General features: G+C 34.1%; 1 protein-coding gene across 2 annotated transcripts in view; it reads right to left on the reverse strand.

The window, feature by feature from the left end:
• Positions 1-8,844, reverse strand: part of LOC149411772 (Y+L amino acid transporter 2) — a 141,688-nt gene extending 132,844 nt beyond the window's left edge. For both annotated transcript variants that reach the window (XM_089646870.1, XM_089646871.1), the window contains exon 1: positions 8,593-8,844. The gene's annotated coding sequence lies outside the window, so the exon portion shown is untranslated. The remainder of the gene's footprint in view (positions 1-8,592) is intronic.
• Between the last annotated feature and the right edge of the window lie 14,705 nt (positions 8,845-23,549).

The raw sequence follows: 23,549 nt of genomic DNA on the forward strand, positions 1-23,549 counted from the left end.
TGAAAACCACAGACATATGAATATATAGACTAGAAATTAAAGGTGAGGGGTAAAATCAACTGTTGAAGAACGAAGGGGGTAAAGCTGACTGTGATTCGTCAATAAATCAATCTGACAGTATATAGGCATCTCGCATTATTATATCACCATTTAGTTCTTAAAAGTAAAATCTGCTTTTGAATGAATAGACATTTTTACATGGGAGCGCAAATTACTCGCCACGTTATGAACAAATTTGCGAAGTCCAAATTCGGCAAAAAAAATTTCTTCTATTTTCAGAGTCGAATATTTTGTTTACGTATTTAGTTAAGACACTTTTATAAATGTTCATAATTTACTTCCCAGCAACCAACCAGCTTTGTGTTTCGCGTCCAGACGTATCTCGATGTGATAGTATATGTTTTTACAACTGATCCATATTATACGATGTGAATATGCTTAAAATAAAGTAAAATAATGCTTATATATGGAATGTAATACGACAATTGGGTTTATTCTCTTTTTCACATCTATTTTTACAAGTTTTCATACCACAAGCCACCATTTTGCCGTGTTATTTCGTAAAATAAACCGATGATGCCTCGACCATAGTTCGCACAAGAATGATGACGTCACGTTTTCTAAATTCATGGGAGGCCATACGCGAGCACAGCCGGCTCCAATGGAACCGGTATGGGGAGTGGGGAATAATACCCTTTTAATCACTTAGGGCAGGTCTACTAATATTCATATGTCTATGGTGAAAACGGATTTCGAAGTCGGCACAATTCCATAAAATTAAGTCGGAATCTTAACGACGTAAGTGAAGAAGACGTGTACCAACATATGCGACCCGCGGCCCAGGTGTATTGTACGAACCTACGGTCGAATTTAACCTATAAAATACTCGTGGGAATCGTAACGACGTAAGTGAAGAAGACGTGTGTATACAATATTAGGCGCGCAGCCCGTCGTGTTAGATGGAACTGCAGTCGAATTTGCCCTAACAGCTCTAGAAAATTGATCTTTCCGCAGGGTTTATTTTAATTTATTCTGATAAACGTATTACTAAATTCCCAGAGGCTTCTAAATGTAAGGTACTGTTTATTATTTTACTTACATCCGCGGATATAGGTCTAAAAAACGATATTATAATTACGAATTAATTAAAAGTTACCCTCGAGAAAACCTCTGTGGTTAGTGTCTTGAAGACAGTTGTCACCTTCAACTGTTACAACCCAGACAGGTACATGGATTCTAGCAGTTGAAAGACAATCAAAGGCGACAACTGTCTTCGATAGGTAAATGAATTTGATTATCTGTTCAATTCAATTTTGCTTGAAGTTACTATATCAGACCGGCTCAAGTATCGGGGATCCATAGAAGCCGAGTAAATCAGGCCTCCAAGAAGTTGGGCGTCTTGTACAGGCCTAGGAGATTCTTCAACAGTGACCAGCTGCTGACCCTGTACAAGTCTCAAGTCCGCCCAACTATTGAATTTGGAAGCCACCTTTGGGCTGGTGCCCCAAAATACTTAATAAACCTGCTTGAATCTGTACAACCGTGTGATTGACAATCCGTTGTTAACAGACCGATTGACTTCTCTAATGCATAGACGAAATGTAGGCATGCTGTGTCTGTTCTACAGGTATTTTAATGGAGCCTGCTCAAAGGAGTTAGCAGCATTGATTCCTGATGCACCGGTGCACGTGCGCGAAACTCGACGGACACGATCTGAACACCCGTTCACGGTTGACGTTGGCTTCATGAGAACGGGCCGTTTTTACGACTCGTTTTTGTGTAAGTATGTGGAACGAGCTACCGGCATCTGTTTTTCCTCCCTCCTATAATCCGAGCCTCTTCAAGGCCCGCATTAACAAATCCCTTCCTTCAGCCCCTACCTTATTCCGCCTCACAACGCCGCCCAACCGGGTGGTGAAATAGTTCCTCTGTATGTATTCTGCACAGGCAGGGACGCTCTTGTGAGGTGTCACATAAAAAAAAAAAAAGATTTTTCATGTATGAAAATATTTGATCGATTTCAACAGAAGTAAGGAAAAAATGAGGAAAAAACTTAGCTCCGCACGGACACTCCCATAAAACACTTCCTCCGGTTAACCTCTTCAGTACGTTATACCAATCAGGAATCCCCATTAGAAATACAGTAGTTCTGTTGCATCACCTAAATATGAATAATAATCAGTAGAACCTAATCAATTGCAAGTTTCACGTGTTTTTCCAAAACTTTGATTACCGAGAAATGGTAGTTTTTGCATAGATTGTGGTTTTGCTTAGATACCGACACCGCAGACTGTATCTGCGATTCCCGTGATTTTATAATATTATTTGTACTATTCAGCACAACAGTTCTAGGAAACGCAAAATTTTGTGGAAATAGAATTATTGTGAATAGACTAATTATTTTAATAGAAGTATTGTTAGTTTGTTTGCAATTAAATATACAATAAATCAGGCATGTTTGTAATAAAACTATTCACGATTCACAACCTATTGCGGATGTATTCCGATAATGACGCTTTGACGGTTTGGATATGTAGAGCAGAAGGACGAAGAAAGGTGTGTAATTTATTTAGGCCCATTACAAAGTATTTTACGTTTAGCTAACACATTTAGATACTTTATACAATATACCTGCTTAGGAATGTTTGATATAAACATACGTTACATAATAATACCCCGGATCACACATTAACTTTTTTAATTTTCCGAAGATAATCTCTATACATTTGCCGAGACGAAAAAATAATTATATAAAATTCCCGCGATAGAAAATAAGAAGTAAATAGCTTGCTTCGAAAATTCTGCAAAATACACTTTACTCTATTATTTAACACGGTACAGGCATGAAAAAGTTAAGAGTGTTTTTTTAATGCTATTTAAGACGTTTGTCGAAAGATTTTTTCTCTATTTTAAATAATGACTTATTAAATATTTTCGCTTACGCCTATTAATTAAAATCGTGTCTTAATATTAGCGCACTCCCTCCAACATTCGTATTTGTATATCTCCTTTCAAACCATCTTCTTCTTCTTTTTGAACATATAAGTTCAGAAAAAATTAGAAACATGAATGCAAATATAAACGAATTCAAAAGCCACCTTAAAAAGTATTCCGAACAGTTGAACTGAATCGTACCAAATATAAACAAATATAACAACACCCCCATACACACAAGCCCTGCTTATTTATGGGGGTACATCGAATACTTATATTATGTAATTAATAACCTACTATATTGTGTAATTATATTATGTAATTGTTATATTATGTAATTCGTGTATCTTTTTTTTACTAATAAAAAAAAAAAAAAAAAAACGACTCGATTCTCAGGAGCCCTGCATTTGCAGTGTTGAAGAATTGTGGCCATCTACGGTACGAAGCACTGCATTTGCAGTGTTGAAGAATTGTGGCCATCTACGGTACGAAGCACTGCATTTGCAGTGTTGAAGAATTGTGGCCATCTACGGTACGAAGCCCTGTTTTGGAAGTTGAAGAATTATGGCCATGCACGGTACGAAGCACTGCAATTGCAGTGTCGACCATATACATTAATTTTGCAATCGTATATTACCTCTACTGGGTTAGTTAAAGTCAAATACAAAAGTGTCACCTTGTTTAAGTATGGTATTGTCTACGTGTTGGCTTTAAAAATTTTTTATTTTATTTATTGAAGTTTCTTGCCGGCCCCTATTGGTTAAATGGTAGCAAAAATCTCTCGACCAATGCCTAAGTTACATCTAAAGATACACTGAATTTTTCATAACCATTACATATTAATTAACAGAACTAAACGTGTTTTAAATAATTTTCGCGATTTTTCGTCTGTCGAGAGAATTTCATATAATTACCGGTTTGGCTTTGGGGACAGTTATTATTTTCAGAAATAACATTTATTTTTTTAGAAACTTAAAAACTTAAGCTGTTTAAATTAAATAATTAAATAATAATTCGGAATGCGGGGCTTAAGAAGAAGTATTTGGTGTTTTTATTAGTGTGGGAGTCTCAAGAAGCATAACATTTTCCCCATATGAAAATTAAATACTTTGCATACAATAATTTTAGTTAATAATATTCTATATGTTTCATATTAAAATTAACATTTTGCAATCATTGAAAAAATAATATTTTCCCTTTCGCTGAAAAACTCCAATGAAATATAAGCACTATTGGAGATATTTTAAGGAAATAATAATGTAAGCAAAATGAGTTACTTTCTCGGAGGAAGTTCACTTAATTATCTAGTGAAGTTCTCCCTATTATGAATGCGTACAATGTGCCACGGTTTCCGTAGCAACCGTGCGAGAGACCTTGGAAATAATATAAAATAGGTTATCTTTCTTAGTGACACAAATAGGAAACTCGTTCTTACGACTGAGAGATGTGGTGTCTCCTAGCCAGTGAAAAAATATATGAGCTCTTTATAAGGGCGAAATACCATGGTTTTCGGCAATGGAGCCCTCCTAAACACTGAGAAATTCACGTGTGACAAAGTCATTAAATGGCCATTCAGCGCCATTTTGTTTTTTTGACAGTTGAAAGGTACCCGATTCTAAGTCCGTTTCAGCTTTTGAACAAATTGTGATCAGCAGAAGAGGACAAATATCATGTTATAGTGATTTAGGGGTGTTATGTTTCGGACAGTATTACAATGTCAACAGTATTACATTATCACGGCAGATGAGGAATAAAGTGTGTGCTGATGTGTGAAGACGGTTGCCAACTCCAATTCTCTAAAAGCTGGTATTACAGAATAATTTAAACTGGTTTTCTGCATTTAGTTTTGGTGTAGCCGCCAATAACTATTGAGTATAGCTCCGTCATCTTTATTTGTGTTTATTTTTACAAACTTTCTGCAGGTAGGTAGGAACCATTATATTGATTATGCCGATTTGACTGCTCGCTCTAGGAACGATCATGCGAGCAATAGCGGGATTAAAAGGTAGTATCCAACATATCCACCATATTCAACCGGAATCAGAACGAAAAAAATAATTTTGGACAGGTGAAATGCCAAATGTTTGATAGGATCAAACGGTCTTTAAATAGGACTCTGCTAAGTTAAAATATTTCAAGAATTAGAAGTTCCCATTTACTGATTTCATCAAACTACCCAAGGACAGTTCCAGAGGTAGGATGTTATGTTAGTAACTACAGGACCCTAACCGAACCAGGCAACTACTCGATATGGACAGAAACTCACTGAGGGAACTGGTAGGACTATTAACGGGACACTGCCATCTCAGGAGACACATGCAACTGTTGGGAGTGGAAAACACCAACATCTGTAGGAAATGTGAAGAGGAGGAAGAGACTCCAATTCACCTATGGTGCCAATGTCCCGCTCTGCTGGGAATAAGGCTCAGATACCTGGGAAGACACAGTGTGGAACCAGAAGACATCGCCACATATCCGATGACAGCCCTGGTGAACTTCATAAAAGAGACCGGGTTACTGGCAAGGGAATGAGGTAAAATGGGAGATAGTACAATGGGCCTATGGCCTAAGTGCTCGCAGGGAACGTAAGTAAACCGCCGAACGTAAGTAATAGTAACTACAGGCAATGTTGGGATAAAAAACTATATGAAGAAGCCAGCAAAAACGTCCTTCCTCAGACACAAACTCTTGAGGAAGTAGAAGGTATAGGACTGCTCTGATGATGGACACTGCAAGATTGAAAGAGGAAGTGCAAAAGGGCTCAATACCCCAGAAGCAATTCCAAACTTTTACATTTGCTTTACAATGACCTGCCATGAAGCATCTCGTCACAATACGTATGCTAATTTGAATGTTCGTTCATTGAAGTAACAAAAGAGCCATTTAGGAGAAGGGTGCACAACGAGGATAACAATTCTAACTAAGTACTGCATTCAGTGATGTATATTCAGGGGCTGTATGGTTGGTGTTTTATAATCCCCAAGGGTAGTTGGGGGTCGGGGGACAACCCCTCTTTGACATGGTTCTGAAACAGAATTTGGAAATCCGGTTAGTCAATAGAGGGGAGGATCTGTTGTTTGATCTGAAGGCGTAATTGCGCAGACTTTAGCAAGAAGTTTGTGATTCGGTACGTATCTATATTATCACAGGAAAGACATGAGTCACACATAGAACATAAACCATTTAATATTACTGTACCGGCGCAGACCTGCGAAAATCACGGGATTCTGACTGGATTCTTGATCCTTATAATAAATTCAAAATAAATCCAATCACAGACAGACTTACAACAGAAATGAGTATGTTTGTATTTATTTTTTTGTGATTACTGCAAAAGATTTTCTTCTAGGGTCGAGGGTGAAAGGAACACTTTCAATCAACAATCCGTAGGTCGCGGGTTCAGATGCCGGCGTGCGCTATTAAATTAAATGATTCAACATTATATATAGAGTGGAACATACACTCAGAATCACCCTGGTGAGAAACGTTGTTTGAAATCGCTTTGGAATCTGAATAGACAGGTACTTCTTCACCTCCCCAATAACTTCAGCCTCGCAACATACCTTGATTAGGGATGCCATAGCCTCGGCGTGAAATGCGTCGCGGCGTAGTAAATCTATCGCGGTGACGTCGTTTGTAAATGCGTATTATTCATATAGATAATTAATCAGTATAACAATTGCTACTGAAAAAGTACTGACGTCCAGACGACAAAATGGACACACCAATAATATTATTCAATCAATCTTGTTATCACAGCTCCTGAATCAAAATGCGTCCATTCACTATCTCTATTTAACGATACTCTTACTAATGTCCGGGTAACTTCTGCATTTAGTTGAGATGTTGCTTGAAATGGGTTGAGCTATCTTTAGTGACTAGATTTGAATTGTAAGGTGCTTTATAGGTCAAAGGTTATCTTTCCTACCCTTTCTTAATCATCTCACTCTTTCACGAACCCTTACAACACTCCCCAACGAAGATATTATTGGTAAATATTTTCGCCCTGATGAAAGGTCACCATTCAGAACCGAAATGTTGCTTGAAATTGTTTTAGCCGTGTTTGGTGTCCAGATCTGAAAAGTCAGGTAATTCCCTCAATCTATCTTCCCCATTTTCATCCCCCGACTATCTTCAGCCTCATGCCATAGTCTCATTGGCTCCAGACGATTGGGAGCAGTTAGAACTCTTGTGAGATAACATGTACAAACAAAAAACAAAAAAAAATAAGTTGGTCTCTTTGTTTGATGTATGGAGATGTAGGCTGATAACTGCTGGATTATGTTTTTCTAGTGGTATGCTGTATAGAGATAGGCTGATTACTGTCGGATTATGTTTCTCTAGTAGTATGCTGTACGGAGATAGGCTGATAACTGTTGGATTGTGTTTCTCTAGTAGTATGCTGTACGGAGATAGGCTGATCACTGCTGGATTATGTTTCTCTAGTCTAGTAGTATGCTGTATGGAGATAATGAAGGCTGATCACTGCCGGATTGATAAAACGATACGACAAATGAACATCTCAAAGTTCCATAAAAATACTCGAGTTAACCTACGTATTTCAGACAGAAAAGGATGTGATTAATTCTTGGACGCTGTAACAGGCAATTCGACATTTACTTTCAGCGTAAGACATACAAACCGATTTTCTGTTTTACAGCTAAGAAAAATGCAGATGTTTTCAATTCGTATTAATTTCTTCATCTTCGAAAGCAAGCACGTAGATTGAATAATTTATTGATAATCGTGCAACTTGTAGAACATCTACAAAGGGGACTACGTACCTTTAAATTAAATAAATATACCAAACACATATTTAAAAAAATTCAAGTACTTATCAAAAAAACTTTCGTCTGTCTGTGCAGTGTTATTCCTGCGTGAAATATAGTTCAATAAACTCAAATTTGCTTTGAATTAAAGCGTCATTTACAAAATTGGATGTGATTGTGTAAAGATTTCATACATGCGATAAAGTAGGTACCTACCTATGAAATAATAACTCTTTAACAAAAAAATGATTTAATGTCATTTTCAAAATTTGAATCATAATATCCCGTGATTTTTCACGGATCTGCGCTAGTAAAAAAATACAATATAACACAGTTATCGACGCGATTGGAAATTGTAATTTCGAATCAGATATTGCGAGTGTCACCAAATTGTCTGGAAAACGTGTTGTCTCGTGGTCTCAAGGGTGAAATATAAAGTAAAGAATTAGAGGTAAAATATCTTCAACAACGAATAAATCATATATAATGAAGTAAATGATATATTACAAAATAAACTATTTAAACGATATTTAATTTGATATTCTTACTAGAATCAAGTGCCGAAATAATTGGATTCAAAAATATTTTTTAAACTGAAATTCATGAATGAAAACGTGCAAAGGCGATTTATAAAATTGTACATTTGACCTTATTGGTATTAACGGCACTCTTATACACATTTATCGCCGAAATTACACACAACTTATTGATTTTAGAACACGTGAACAAACGGAGACGTTGTTGTTCCACGTGCTAACCGAAAAAATACCGTATTGGAATAAAAACATATTTTTGGATGAAATTTGCTAACTTTAACAATATTTAATAAATTAAACGTGTAATGTATTAATATTATATAAAATAATAAAGAATGTCATTGAAAACTCACCCTTTTGTAACCTCTACCCTTAAGTGTAAACCCTCGCGCTTTTGCAAGAAATAAATCACAAAATCCTCACAAAATGGCAACACTTTCACACGATCACTTAGCACAGAATTTTTTAAAGTGTTCTAAAACAAAATTAGAATTATTTTAGAACAGTTCGCCGGGTATATAAATGATGCAATCCGGAGTCTGAGATCAGTGACAGCAAGGCTTGCGACCGACTGCCGCGGGAAAGGCTGCTCTACTGGGGACTGCGGATCGAGTGAGACTGAACGAGAGAAATGAAGGAGATCCATACAGAATTCGTAGTGATTGAATTGCCGCTAGGGATGTAGTCACGGATGTAGGGACGGCGCACAGTGGGCTGAAAATCGCCTTTCATAGACATAGAGACTTGAATTTTCAAGGGTATTTTTTTTGGCTAGAAATGGATTCTGCTGATCATTAGTATGCTATAAAATGTCGTACGAAGCAATTGCGTGTACAAATGAAGGAGTTATAATTTTTTTAAGAAAAATTTGTATGGCGCTGACATTAAAAATGAGGCTATCTCTGGAATCATAAGGTTGGCCGTTCTATCCTTACACACAGATAATACTACTATTTATTTGTATTTTTTTGACACACTTCATATTGTGGCGCAAGGTGCGATGTTTTTTTTTTAAATCCTCAAAGTTGAAAAAACCCTTTTTAATGTTGATGATTCATTTTAATGCTTAAACGCTTTTAGGCTTGCAGTGTAAATAAAATATTGTAAACTAGACAAAGCATACTCATATGTAAAGCATTTAAGCATTAAAATGAATCTTCAACATAAAAAAGTTTTTTTTTCAACTTTGAGGATTTTAAAAAAAAAATCATAAGTTTCGCCACAATACGAAGTATGTCAAAAAATACAAATAAATAGTAGTATTTTTGTGTGTTAGGAAATAATGGTCAACCTTATGATTCCAGAGATAGCCTCATTTTTAATGTCAGTTCCATACAAATTTTTCTTAAAAAAATTATGACTCCTTCATTTGTACACGCAATTGCTTCATACAAAATTTTATAGCATATTAATGATCAGCAGAATCCATTTCTAGCCAAAAAAAATACACTTGAAAATTCAAGTCTCTATGTCTATGAAAGGCGATTTTCAGCCCACTGTGCACAGTGTTTTGGCTTGCAGTTTAAATAAAATATTGTAAACTAGACAAAGCATACTCATATGTAAAGCATTTAAGCATTAAAATGAATCATCAACAAAAAAAAGATTTTTTTTTTTAAAGGATTTAAAAAAAAAAAAATTGCACCTTGCGCCACAATATGAAGTGTGTCAAAAAATACAAATAAATAATAGTATTATCTGTGTGTAAGGATAGAACGGCCAACCTTATGATTCCAGAGATAGCCTCATTTTTAATGTCAGCGCCATACAAATTTTTCTTAAAAAAATAATAACTCCTTCATTTGTACACGCAATTGCTTCGTACGACATTTTATAGCATAGTAATGATCAGCAGAATCCATTTCTAGCCAAAAAAATACCCTTGAAAATTCAAGTCTCTATGTCTATGAAAGGCGATTTTCAGCCCACTGTGCGGCGCGGCGTCAGCAAATTTTAGTATTTTTTACATTTTGATAAAGCGACCGGTGAAAAAGCCGGCGTTTTATTGGATAGTACATTGATGGTTTTGGTCACTCTGTATAAAAAAGTGACGAATTCGATGAAATTAGATTAAACCATAAAGTAAAAATAAGTGTTCTACATTAATCACTGCTAGCTTTGCTTCTCCGGAGAGTTTTTTGCTAGTGACCAACCGCGTTCTGTCCTCTATTAATGGAGTTACTTCCTTACCCTGATGTAACATTCTTTCAATATCTCAACAGCCTTCCCATCTCTCGTTAAGTGTTTTATAGCGGTCACAAATCTCGAATGCAGAGTTAAGTTTTGGTGTCATGAAATTTGCACAGCTTGTTCTAAGAACAATATTATTGAAGCACGGAAAAATAATTTTAAGGTTTGTCACAATTGACTGTAAAGAGAACAGTTCAAGTCTTTATAGCTCATGATCGAAATGATGTTTGCGAATCAAACATAATTTGCGCTAACCTAAAAACCGAACGACAGTTTTCAGTGAGATATCCAAAGAGATTTAATGGAATTAATTTTTACTTTTACAGTTTCATATTATTTATGTTATTATGTACCTAATTGCTAAGTCGACCATAGTTTCACTGGCGTTACGGCTGTTGTAAGGAAATTCTCGAAGTTCTGAAACGACTAAATAAATTAGTCAATATTTTTGATCACATAGAAAAATACTTTTCTACGCGATTAAAACACATTTTTTAAGTTGAAGAAAATGAAAAGATTTAATAATATCGATCACAATAAACATCCCTTCCATCACTAGTGCTACATCGTAGATGCTATCCCTTATTCGCGAACAATAACCTGACAAACAAATCAAGACCACTCTGACACCAGGTATTAATCATTTGTACTACAGTCAAAAATATTTCACTAACACTGATAATACATTTTTACAGAGGGCTCTTTAGTGTGCCTTCAATGGGAATTCAAACATTCAAAGGGTGGCTTGCAAGCTTAGAGGGATGCTGCGAATATTTCTGTACTCTTCTAATGTTGGGGGACTTTGTGGGGTAGAATTTTAGGGGGAATTTGATAGGGAGAATTTTGCGACGAGTGGGGAAGTTGTGGGGTGAAAATTGCGGGAGGAATTTATCATTTACGGGTTGATTTATAAAGCCACCAAGCATTTTATACGTTTGATTTTCTTGTGAATATAAGATGAAATGATTTGTTTATGAAGTGTGTTTTATAATTATGCCGTGCAATTATTACTAGAGGGTTATTTTCTTTTTTTCCCGTAAAAATAAAAATAGATGATTTTCTTAAATTAATAGCATCAAAAATATTAATTTCAGATATATCTGTCTATAACTCAAGTTTTATGGAATTTTAGAGATTGGAACTGTTTGTATCAGTAATTCAGTCAAGCGATAAAGTATATTCCTATTAATATAATATCTTAACAGGAAATTATTATTAACATTTTCTAAATTGGAACGTGTCAAGAATTTAGATTTCAGATATATCTGTCTATGATGGTAACTCAGGTTTAATATAATTTTAGAGGTTGGAACTGATTGTGTCAATAATTCAGTCAAGCGTTAAAGTATCTTATATAATATCTTAACAGGAAATAATAATTGACATTTTCAAAATTGGAACGTGTTAAGAATTTAGATTTCAGATATATCTGTATATGATGGTTACTCAGGTTTAATATAATTTTAGAGATTGGAACTGATTGTGTCAATAATTCAGTCAAGCGATAAAGTATCTTATATAATATCCTAACAGGAAATTATTATTGACATTTTCAAAATTGGAATTTGTCAAGAATTTGGACTTTCTTTTTGACAGTGACACTTCACAAGCGCTCCTGTCTGTACAGTGTAATGGCAGGGGAATTTGTCGCCACCCGGTTGGGCAGCGTTGTGAAGCGTGTTAAGGTAGGGGCTGTAGGAAAGGATTTATTAATGACGGTCGTCTTGAAGAGGCCCGGATTAAATGAAGGAGGAAAAACAGATGCCGGTAGCTCGTTCCACATACGAGCCGAAGAAGAATCAACGTCAACTGAAAACGGGTGTTCCGCTCGTGACCGTCGAGTTTCACGCACGTGCACACGTGCTGCTTAGAGCAGGCTCCATTAAAACACCCGTAGAACAGACTGGCGTCTGTGCATTATAGATGGCAATCGGTCTGTCAATGTGTTTTCGATCAGACGGACCGCCCACTTTGCACAGAAACATTAATGTTCTTTCAATATAAATTATGTTTGTGATGTTTTAATTAAATTATGAAATTGTTAACCTCAACACAGGCTTAGTCCTAGTGAGGTTAAAAATTAAAATTTCAACAATTTACCATTGTGAAAAAACAATAAACAATAAACAATGGTATATTTAAGATTACATTTTTGGTGTAGCTATTCAATTTTTATCAGCGAAAGAATGATTGATCTGAATATAAGCTATAAGCGGTCTATAGAGGAGTTCTGATCAAACCCTTATGTTAAATTAATACTGGAAAAGCAATTACAAAATTATGTAGACGGGATGAACATAATGCGAGTAGACGTTGCATACCCAAAACTGCGCTATGTAAATCATTTTTACTGTCTATCCTATATGTAAAATAAAGAGTATGAATTCAGAGTATGAATTCACTGTCTATATGTATGTATAAATAACGAGTATGAATTTAGACTATCTACTATCTATATGTATGTATAAATAACGAGTAGGAATTTAGAGTATCTACTATGTACATGCATGTATAAATAACAAGTAGGAATTTAGACTATCTATATATATGTATAAATAACGAGTATGAATTTAGAGTAACTACTTTCTACATGTAGGTATGTATAAATAACGAGGATGAATTTAGAGTATCTACACTCTATATGTATGTATAAATAACGAGTATGAATTTAGAGTATCTACTATCTATATGTATGTATAAATAACGAGTATGAATTTAGAGTATCTACTATCTACATGTATGTATAAATAACGATTATGAATTTAGAGTATCTACACTCTATATGTATGTATAAATAACGAGGATGAATTTAGAGTATCTACACTCTATATGTATGTATAAATAACGAGTATGAATTTAGAGTATCTACTATCTATATGTATGTATAAATAACGAGTATGAATTTAGAGTATCTACTATCTACATGTATGTATAAATAACGATTATGAATTTAGAGTATCTACACTCTATATGTATGTATAAATAACGAGTATGAATTTAGAGTATCTACTATCTATATGTATGTATAAATAACGAGTATGAATTTAGAGTATCTACTATCTACATGTATGTATAAATAACGAGGATGAATTTAGAGTATCTACACTCTATATGTATGTATAAATAACGAGTATGAATTTAGAGTATCTACTATCTAAATGTATGTATAAATAACGATTATGAATTTAGAGTATCTACACTCTATATGTATGTATAAATAACGAGTATGAATTTAGAGTATCTACTATCTATATGTATGTATAAATAACGAGTATGAATTTAGAGTATCTACTATCTACATGTATGTATAAATAACGATTATGAATTTAGAGTATCTACACTCTATATGTATGTATAAATAACGAGGATGAATTTAGAGTATCTACACTCTATATGTATGTATAAATAACGAGTATGAATTTAGAGTATCTACACTCTATATGTATGTATAAATAACGAGTATGAATTTAGAATATCTACTATCTATATGTATGTATAAATAACGAGTATGAATTTAGAGTATCTACTATCTACATGTGTGTATAAATAACGATTATGAATTTAGAGTATCTACACTCTATATGCAGAAGCGGATTTGCCCTTAGGCCTATGTAGGCCCGGGCCTAGGGCGGCCAGATATTAGGGGCGGCGAATCGTGACAAAAAAGTCACAGATGATAACAAGAAATTACTTCCTAAGTACCTAAATATTGTACTTAAGAAATAGCGATATGCAAGAGCGTGTTCACACACAGCACACAGCGCGCCCCCACGCGGGGGGGGGGGGGGGTGGAGGAACGTAGGAATTAAGAGGCAAAGGATTTTTATTTCTTTTTAGCATTGTTCTAAAGTAGCCTACGGAGTTCGGATTTGTGACATCTATGGTCAAAATGTTGTAATGTTGTTGTTAGTACTAACTAACAACAACATTTATGTACACTCCCCTTCCATACACAAGCAAATGCTTTCAATGGAAGAGTAGTAAAAAAACCCAAGATGTAAAATGAATTATGTACCATGTAAACATATTATTAAAAATAAAAAATAATTCCAAAAAAAAAAAAAAAAAGCATTGCAATATGCAATAGCTCCGTGTTAAAATAAACGGCTGGCCAAGAAAATGTTTTAAATAATTACAATAAATGTTTTACGAATGCTAGGAAATGTAGTCCATTTTTGGACCGAAATCAATCGCAGAAAAATAAAAGTGGTCCGTTGTTCATTTTTCGACCGAAATCGTTCTAGAGGAACAAACCCGCGTAGGGATTGGAAATACGCACCCGCTCACGACAGGCGACAGCAGTCAGTGCCGGCAGTGGTCAGTATGCCAGTGTGCGTACAGCAATAAGGAAGTTGAGTGAAAAATATTTTGACTTATAAAAAATATGTTCATGTAGATCAAAAAATATCGATTCTAAATATATAAATATATTTCTATATTATTATTCTTAGAATTAGTTAAACGTTCTTGAAAAAGCATTCAATAGCAATAGACTGTATACGCTCCACGATTGGTCGAAAGAATTCTGTCGTCACATGTGTCGCGACTTGTACGTACAACGGAACACCTATGGTGCATCTCTTTCTATTACATGAGAGATGGTCGGTTTAGATGAGAGAGGTGTATAGGCCAAAGGTTTATTTGGGTTTGTCAAATATATGTACGTATTTGTTATTATTATTATATGAAATGGATTTCTAAAGATACATATTCGTATAGTGCTTTATAATAATATGTTGTTTATTGCATAACTTAGATGTTTTTATTATTATACATGTCACATAGCATGTGATACACTTCAGGCCGCCGGCCGCTCAGAAAAGTCTCACAGTGAACTGGGCTGTAAACCGTTATTTTACTTTTGGTCTCTACTTTTCTTCGCGGTGGTCCTGAATTCGCGCGGGGAACGTCAACAAGTAGCGACGGCAATACCGTACAAGTACCGTACCGGGCGTGAAAAGCAAATATTCTAACTTAAAATATTAATTTAACTATGAAATCTTAATCAATTTTCTTTTTTTTTTAATAACATCAATTATAATAGACGGTTAACATTGGTAAAAAAAATTACTGGAATTCCTTGTTGAAGAATTAAATTTTTTTCCATACATAATGCTTAAGCGACGTGGTTTTCACAGTTCTAATGACGTCACACTACACTCCGCCTGTTACCGCTCGGATTCCGCTCGTTTTGGCGGGCTTAATAAAATTTAAACTTTGAGAATTAATTTAACTATGAAAACAAACTTAAAAAAAAAAAATACTAGTATTTAAGTTTGAATGCGAACATTGATAAAAAAAAATAAAAAAAATGGACTCAACTTCCTTATTGCAGCGAGTTGACGAGCGTTTTTCTAATTTATTAAAAGTATTCGCGACGCGACGTGTATGTACTGCAATATTAACAAAAATCAAAATATTTTACAGGACGTGGACGATACCTCACGTAAAAAGTGTTATTTCGCATAATTAGATATGGATAGAAAGAAAAGGTTAAGTGGGGCTGAGTATCGCAAGCGAGCTTAAGAAAAAGATAATAAACAACAGGATGTAATTAAAAAAACGCGGGAATTAGACTATTTCTTTGGAAAACCATATGTCATTGATCCAACATGCGACGTTCCAAGTGGTAGCGGTGTTATGTCAACTGATGTTTCTTTAGTGTCTTCAAGTGCAGATATTTTTATCGATGTGGCAAGTGGAAAGAAGGAAGGAAAGGAAGCAAAGGAAGCAAAGGAAGAAGCCAAAGATGTTCCACTAGTACCAGGAGTGCAGCCTTATCCGGACCAGGAACTGTACGAAATCAGCGACGATCCAGCCGAATGGACAATTGACGAGTTCACGCGTGATTACTATTGTATTTTTTTACATTAATTCCACACAGGAGGCTTTGAGAAAAATATTTTCTCTCACGACCTATGTCATCTTAGGTGATGCTGTGTGGAGGGTCTTTTTAAGGAAGGGAAGGATAGGAAGTTCTGAAAAGGAAAATGTATGAGGGGTGGGTAGGAATCTGGGGATTAGTGTGTCCAGGAGTGACATACGTATGAAGACATCCCTCCAACTGCGGTGCAAGGCGATGTTTCAAGATAGTCCGGCTGGAAAGGTCAAAAGGCCTCCCTCACCCAGTCTCTCTCGATCCGGCCCGCCACGCAGCAGGTGGGCAGACGTATCCGCCGCCAAGACCTGGACAAATCTCACCCCATGAACCATGAATGATAATGGCAGGAAAATTAAAACGGTTTTGACCCTAGGAACTTACTGAAAAGTTTGGATACTCCTGGTCAATATGATGGGTACTGAGAAAGGGGCGGCTACATGGTCTGGGGCCTTAAGGCCTAGGGCGGCCAAGACTGCAAATCCGCCTCTGTCTATATGTATGTATAAATAACGAGTATGAATTTAGAATATCTACTGTCTATATGTATGTATAAATAACGAGTATGAATTTAGAGTACCTATTATCTATATATAAATAACGAGTATGAAGTTAGTAAACTGTAAAAAAATCAATACAAACCACGGGACACGATAAAAACGCAATGTACAAATTTGGCGAAAATGCCCTGACACTTCTTAATAAAATTTTACACACTCGATGTTCAAAATAAGAGAAATATTACTGTCTGTATCTCATTAAAACCATGTAGGAACGATCGCAACACGATTGTGGAGATCCAAAAAAATATTGCAAGATGTAACGTCACTTATATTATATTCGAAAGAGATGCTTACACTGTGTGGACATGTATAGCGAATGTACAAAGAAAGGAGTGCAAGGAAAAAATGAGATGTGTAAGTGATTAAATGAAGAAGTCAGAATGTCCCAGGAAGAAATGGAGCAATGGAGTGAGGTTCAGAGTAGGTACAAGTGTAGAGCATCTATTAGAAATGGAACGATGGAGTGAAATTCAGAGTTATGTACAAGTGTAGAGCATCTCTTAGAAATGGAACGATGGAGTGAAATTCAGAGTTTGTACAAGTGTAGAGCATCTCTTAGAAATGGAACGATGTAGTGAAGTTCAGAGTAGGTACTAGTGCAGAGCATCTATCCATATTTACGGGTTGAATTAAAATTTTCTTAAATAAGTAATATGAATCTGTAAAAATAATAATAATTTTTTTACTAAAGTTTTCGATTCAATTCAATTCAATTAGTTTATTCCTTTAAAAACATTACATTTTAATTCGTTTTTAAATACATTTGTAAAATGGTATTACATAATAAGTAAGCGATGTATCAACTATACCAGCATCAATAGAGCTTGCCTTTTAAAGGCAGCTTCACCTTCAGCTAAATATGTCGATATCCGAATTAATTCTGTTCAACAGCAAGACTGCTTTCCCCACCGGCATGACCATTGGCAAGTTCGTCCTGCAGGCCGGGAGATAAAACAGTCTATGCTGTCGGTGACGGAGATAACCATCAGGAACATAGAGACCAATACTCTCCATGATAGTCAGATTTTGAAACCGTCCACGAATCAGTTTGAAGAAGTGTGATACAATATTTATGCAGATCTCTTCTGACCCGTAGATGGTTCATACCGAGCATGCCCAAGAGAAAGTCGGTAGGATAGAGCCAAGGGTAGTAGCCATACTCCCCCAGGTAGAGGAATCAAAGTTCATTGAAAGTCAACGTCAAGGCATTACCTACCATACAAGTACCGTTATTAACAATTCTGGTTCTATACCACAAATTTACGCATTTGTATCGTATACACAATTTAGGTAATGTTTACAAAGATGGTCTTGAAATATTTGATACGTCAATTTCGATATACCTACCTACAGGGTGTTCGATGGTAAAGTGCGCTACATATCGACGCATCTCGAGAGATGATCCTACAGGATAGTACAAGTAAAAAAACATAAATATCTCCCAACGTTTCAATGTAGTTTTCAGGGAAAAACTTTGTATGTTTGCATGAAAAAAATATTTTTATATAGGAAGAAAACAATATTATTTCGAAAAAAGTTATGTATTTATTTTATTTCTACCATCAATTTACTATATACATCAAGTTACTACGCTTTACCCCGAGACACCCCGTATTCTACGAGTATTGTTAAGGCCAAGTATAATAGGTACCCTGTTCAGAACGAAACTACAACAATGCCCCCCAGCGGAGGAACTAGGTTTTACTAGCCATTTAAAGACATTTCTGTACTAAAAAAGTTTTGAGGAAATTCGTAAGATGTCACTAATTATAACTGACTTATATTGTATGTCAATATTTGATTTTTTAAAACACTTTCCCACTGAAGAAGGCTCCGCGCTGACATAAAAAATACAAGAGGTAGGTACCTAGGTAGGTACATCAATGCGCTCTGACCGTAATAAAAAAACGTGCTTGAAGACTATTCAAGAGTAAAAAATGCATGTTTTGAAGGATAACAAAAAAACTTGCTTTTTGTAAGCTTTTTTTAATAAGGATCATAGAAGAAAACAACGGTGCCTAAGTAAATAATATGTAATGCTTGGTTAAAAACAATGTCATGACACAAGTAAAAATAAATTACTACTAAATTGCTACTTATAAATTCACATATTTATAAGTAGCATGTGATAAAAAAAAAATTAAAATTATAAAAATATGGGATTCGAATCCGGGTCCTGCATAACGAGTGTCGAACGCTCTGCCTCTAGACCGCGAAGAGAGGTATCTTGCGCGACGAGAACCGCGTATACGACGTGTACTCCTCAATTGACTTGTCCCGCGCAATTTTAAATTTTGAAAAACTCACTTACGGCTGTGTTTTTTACTAAAAAAACTTGTCACGCACGTCTGCGAGGGTAATTAGTCGCGTTATCGGCCTTGAGTCACTTGACGGTCATGAGTCGGTTTTACTCCGGTCCTCGAAAAAGCATTATTTTTTTGACAAAACATATTTATGTTGTAACTTGAAAACCTATACCCATATATTCAAACGTAGCGACACTTTTTGAGAGATGAGGTTTGTTTGAGTTGCCTTTATGAGCGTTGACTCACACGTGCATCATAATCACGTGGCACTAGTAATTACGCTTGCTCGCTTGGGCTTTCAAAATACTCTAGCCACAACATATGGCAGTCAGGTTATTTGTGTTTGGTCTTTTCATTCATGTTTTTTGAGAACAATTTACAAAAACAATAATAAATCGATATAGGACCGCTGACCTTCTGTCTCTTGATATGGCCCGACTCAACAGGATGACGACCTCCGTGACGTCGCGGGTTACAATCTTGGCGTGCACGAGTACCAACCTACATTTTATTTTAATAATTTGTGTTATTTCACAATGTACATAAGTATTATATTTGCGGCATTTTCCAGAGCGTTAGATACTGTCAGTATCGCCCTGATGAAAGACCACAAATCATTATTTAAATTTAGACCGCAGAACGGGTATTATTTATTGAATAAGTGAATCTACCTGGCTATTCAGATTTGGTCACCAAACACGGCTAAAGCCATTTCAAGCAACGTTTCAATTCTGAATAGTGGTCTTACACCAGGCGATACTGAGGGTATCTTTCACTATGAAACGTACCGCGAATATACCATACGTATATTAATTCATTAATTGTAAATAACACAAATTAACCAAATAAAATTTACTTGCCCACTCCGGGATTCGATCCCGCAAACTTCGAGTCGAGAGTTTTACAGTATAGTGTACAGAATAGCATAACCTAAGCCAGTGGCCGTTTGGCTGGAATAACTGAAACCGATTTATACGTTGAATATTGGCTTATGGACATGGGAAGAGTCGATAGCGAACTCATGCTAACACAAACTCACATACCTAATAGGTTAGATTTTTTTTTCTATTTTTCTTTTTGTACTTATTTAAGTACTTTGATATAAAAAAAACAAATTCCTGTAATATCGAAAAATCTGTTTTTGAAAAAATAAGAAAATACACAGATTTAGGAAATGAGTTCAAAAGAATTTGGCATTCTCACTATGAAAATATTACCATTTGTAATTTCGGCTACTGGCATTATACCTAGTTCTCTTATAAAAAATTTAGGCGTATTAGATCTATCAAAAAAATTATATATAAAAATGCAAAAGTCAGTAATTTTAAATACATGTAGGATTACAAAATATTATCATATTATTAATATTTAATTTTTAAAAATATGGTATAATATCATATAATTTAATAATAATAATATTTTAATATATTTTAATAATAATTTTAATTATAATATATATTTTAATAATTATCATATAATAATAATATAATTTAATAAATAATAACTTAATAATATAATCGGTTTGAAAAATAAACAATAACCAAGACTCCCACCATGATAGCGCCATCTGTTAGGATATTTAAAAGAAGCTTTTAGTTCGATGTTCTACCGTATTAAAAATTTCAAATAGGCGCCATCGGACGGCCTATTTTAATAGTAATTTAAGAATCTAAGTGTTCTTTCTTAAATTGTAGTATAAAAAATATTAAATTAACTTTAAAAAATGAAAAAAATATAATACCAATAATTTATCGTTTAGTTTTGTTAAATAAACGTATCCAAAGTTTTATAATCTGCATTTTAAAAACAAGTACAATTAGTGTTTATGAAAAAATTAAACTACGAACCTATTTTATTTATTTTTTAGTTTTTTTTTCGTACGTTTAAAGAAAACCCCTTCAGGTATTTTTTGACGATATTCAGCCTTTTATAGTATTTTTTAAAACGCACGTATTACGGTCTGAAAAAGGTCATATTTTCGATTTGATTTTGATAATTACTAAACCTATGTTAATTTTAAAAATGTATAAAAAAAATTTTACTTGTTGAAAACACTATCATTATCGATTTGCTTAATAATATTATCATTATTTTAAATTAATAAAAAACTACACTCGGCCTTAAATCTGGTTATTTAAGGCAAAAAAATATATAATTTAATTATTGAAGACAATATTAGTGATTATAAAAATCAGAAAAAGATAACCAAGGGTCCTGGGTTGGAGTCCTAGATGTGACTGTATCTTTATCTGATTTTTCTGTTTCAAATTTTCGTTTAGGAATCGCTTATATTGTCTTCAATAATCGAATTTAAAGTTACAATTTGAGGTTTACCTCATTAAGTTATTCCAAAAAATAAGATATAATTTAGCTGAAAATTTCGTGGCTCAGCGAATTTCTCAGCGGGTGCTACATGCATGCATAAAGCTAAACGCAGATAAATCTTATAACATGTGAAAAATGGGGAAAATTGTGTAATTTAAAAAAAAAACGATTTTTAAATTTGATCAAATGCTGAAGCTTGCCGAGAAAATGCTGATCTCAGATTCGTGATGATGTAAATGTAACGGGAGTTCAGAAAACCAGCGAACATAGTTTCAGATAAACGAGACTCCCGGATAAACGTATTCAAGCAATCAAGAGTATGTATTTTCTGTAATAAAAAATCTGGCCCGTATTACACACACAACACTTAAATGTAATACTAATATTCGCCTATGTACTGTATACTTATAATCTCATGTATCATATTATTGTAAAAGCCTTTTATGGCGTTTAATAAATAAATAAACACTTGTCTTACAAATTTGAAGCTAATAGAGGCGTGCCTCAGAGTTTGCACCTTGGTCCAGTATTATTTATATTATTCATAAACGATGTCACTTCCATATTCTCTGATATAACATATTATTATTTGATCATAACATGAAAATATATAAAATATCAATGACTGTTTGTCCCTACAATCGAATTTTGTAAAATTTGCAGAGTGGTGTAGCATTAACAAACTCACACTTAATTTTAAAAAAAATGTCTAATCATGAGTTTTTTCAGAATAAAAAACCCTATAAAATATAGTTATACACTGAATAACCATAGCTTATTGTTTGTACTCGAAATAAGGGACATTGGAATAACATTGATACTAAATTAACATTTGCTAAACACATTAATATCATTACTAGTAAAGCAATGAAAATGTTGGGTTTCATCCTAATAATATCTATAAGGATTTCAAAAACATCCTTTCATTCAAAATACTAAATACAAATCTTGTTAGAATCCACTTAGAATACATATTCTCTATATGGAACCCGTCCTACAACAGCCATATAAATTCCATTGAGAGGATCCAACGAAAATTTAATTAATTTGATTAATTTGAAATTAGGAATTCCTGCGGACGACATTAATGCTTTTATATTACAAAAATGCGACTCTTATCGTTGAAAGATAGACGAATACTTAATGATTTAATTTTTTTTATTTAAAATAAACAGTAACTGGTTTGACTCTCCTGAACTACTCTCGCTGATAAATTATAATGTACCTAGTAGAACAACTCGACTCATATTGCCATATTATTGTAACAATATTGCCATTAATGCAGAACAAAATTCTTTAATATATCGCCTGCATAGATTAAAAAATGAATACTTTGATATCAATGATGGAGGAAGTCTGTTATCATATAAAATATACATAAAAAATATTTTTTACTTATGAAAGAATCAAAAGATAAGTAATTAAGCATACTATATTCACTAACTCTATTTTATGATAGTGTTAATTAAACCATGTAACCTTTTTATTTGGAAAAAAAACAGTTTATAATATTGTTGGTTTACTGATGTACCTACATGTGTAATTTACATGACAAATTAATGATAGATTTCATTACTATACTAACACAATATGTATAATAATTATACAGTACAGCTACTACATTTTATTTAAAATTAAAACAAGATAATGCATGTACTTTGGTTTATTTGGAATAAGAATACATTTAACAGATATTTTACATTTATTTTCGTTGCAATTGAAGATATTTAATTCAGAGTAAAGTGACTTTTATAACTATGTTAATGGCACATGTTGTGCCGTATGCTTTTAAATAAATAAATAAATAATATATCGCTGGCATAGATTAGGTAATAAATACTAAGAAATTGATCACAAAAGTCGGTTATCATATAAAAGATGCAGTATCAATACATAAGTAAATAAGCATACATTATTGTTTACATTATCGGTACTTTGATAATTGATAATCATTTATGTTTGGCATAGTTGACAAACTTGTTTTTTTTCTTTTTTTTTCTTTATAATTAACTTAACTTTATATTTAACCTCACACTTTACACCGTAAA

This window comes from Hesperophylax consimilis, chromosome 25 (assembly GCF_061612785.1).
Source record: "Hesperophylax consimilis isolate HC1 chromosome 25, BYU_Hcon_1.0, whole genome shotgun sequence".
Classification (NCBI taxonomy): Eukaryota; Metazoa; Arthropoda; class Insecta; order Trichoptera; family Limnephilidae; genus Hesperophylax; species Hesperophylax consimilis.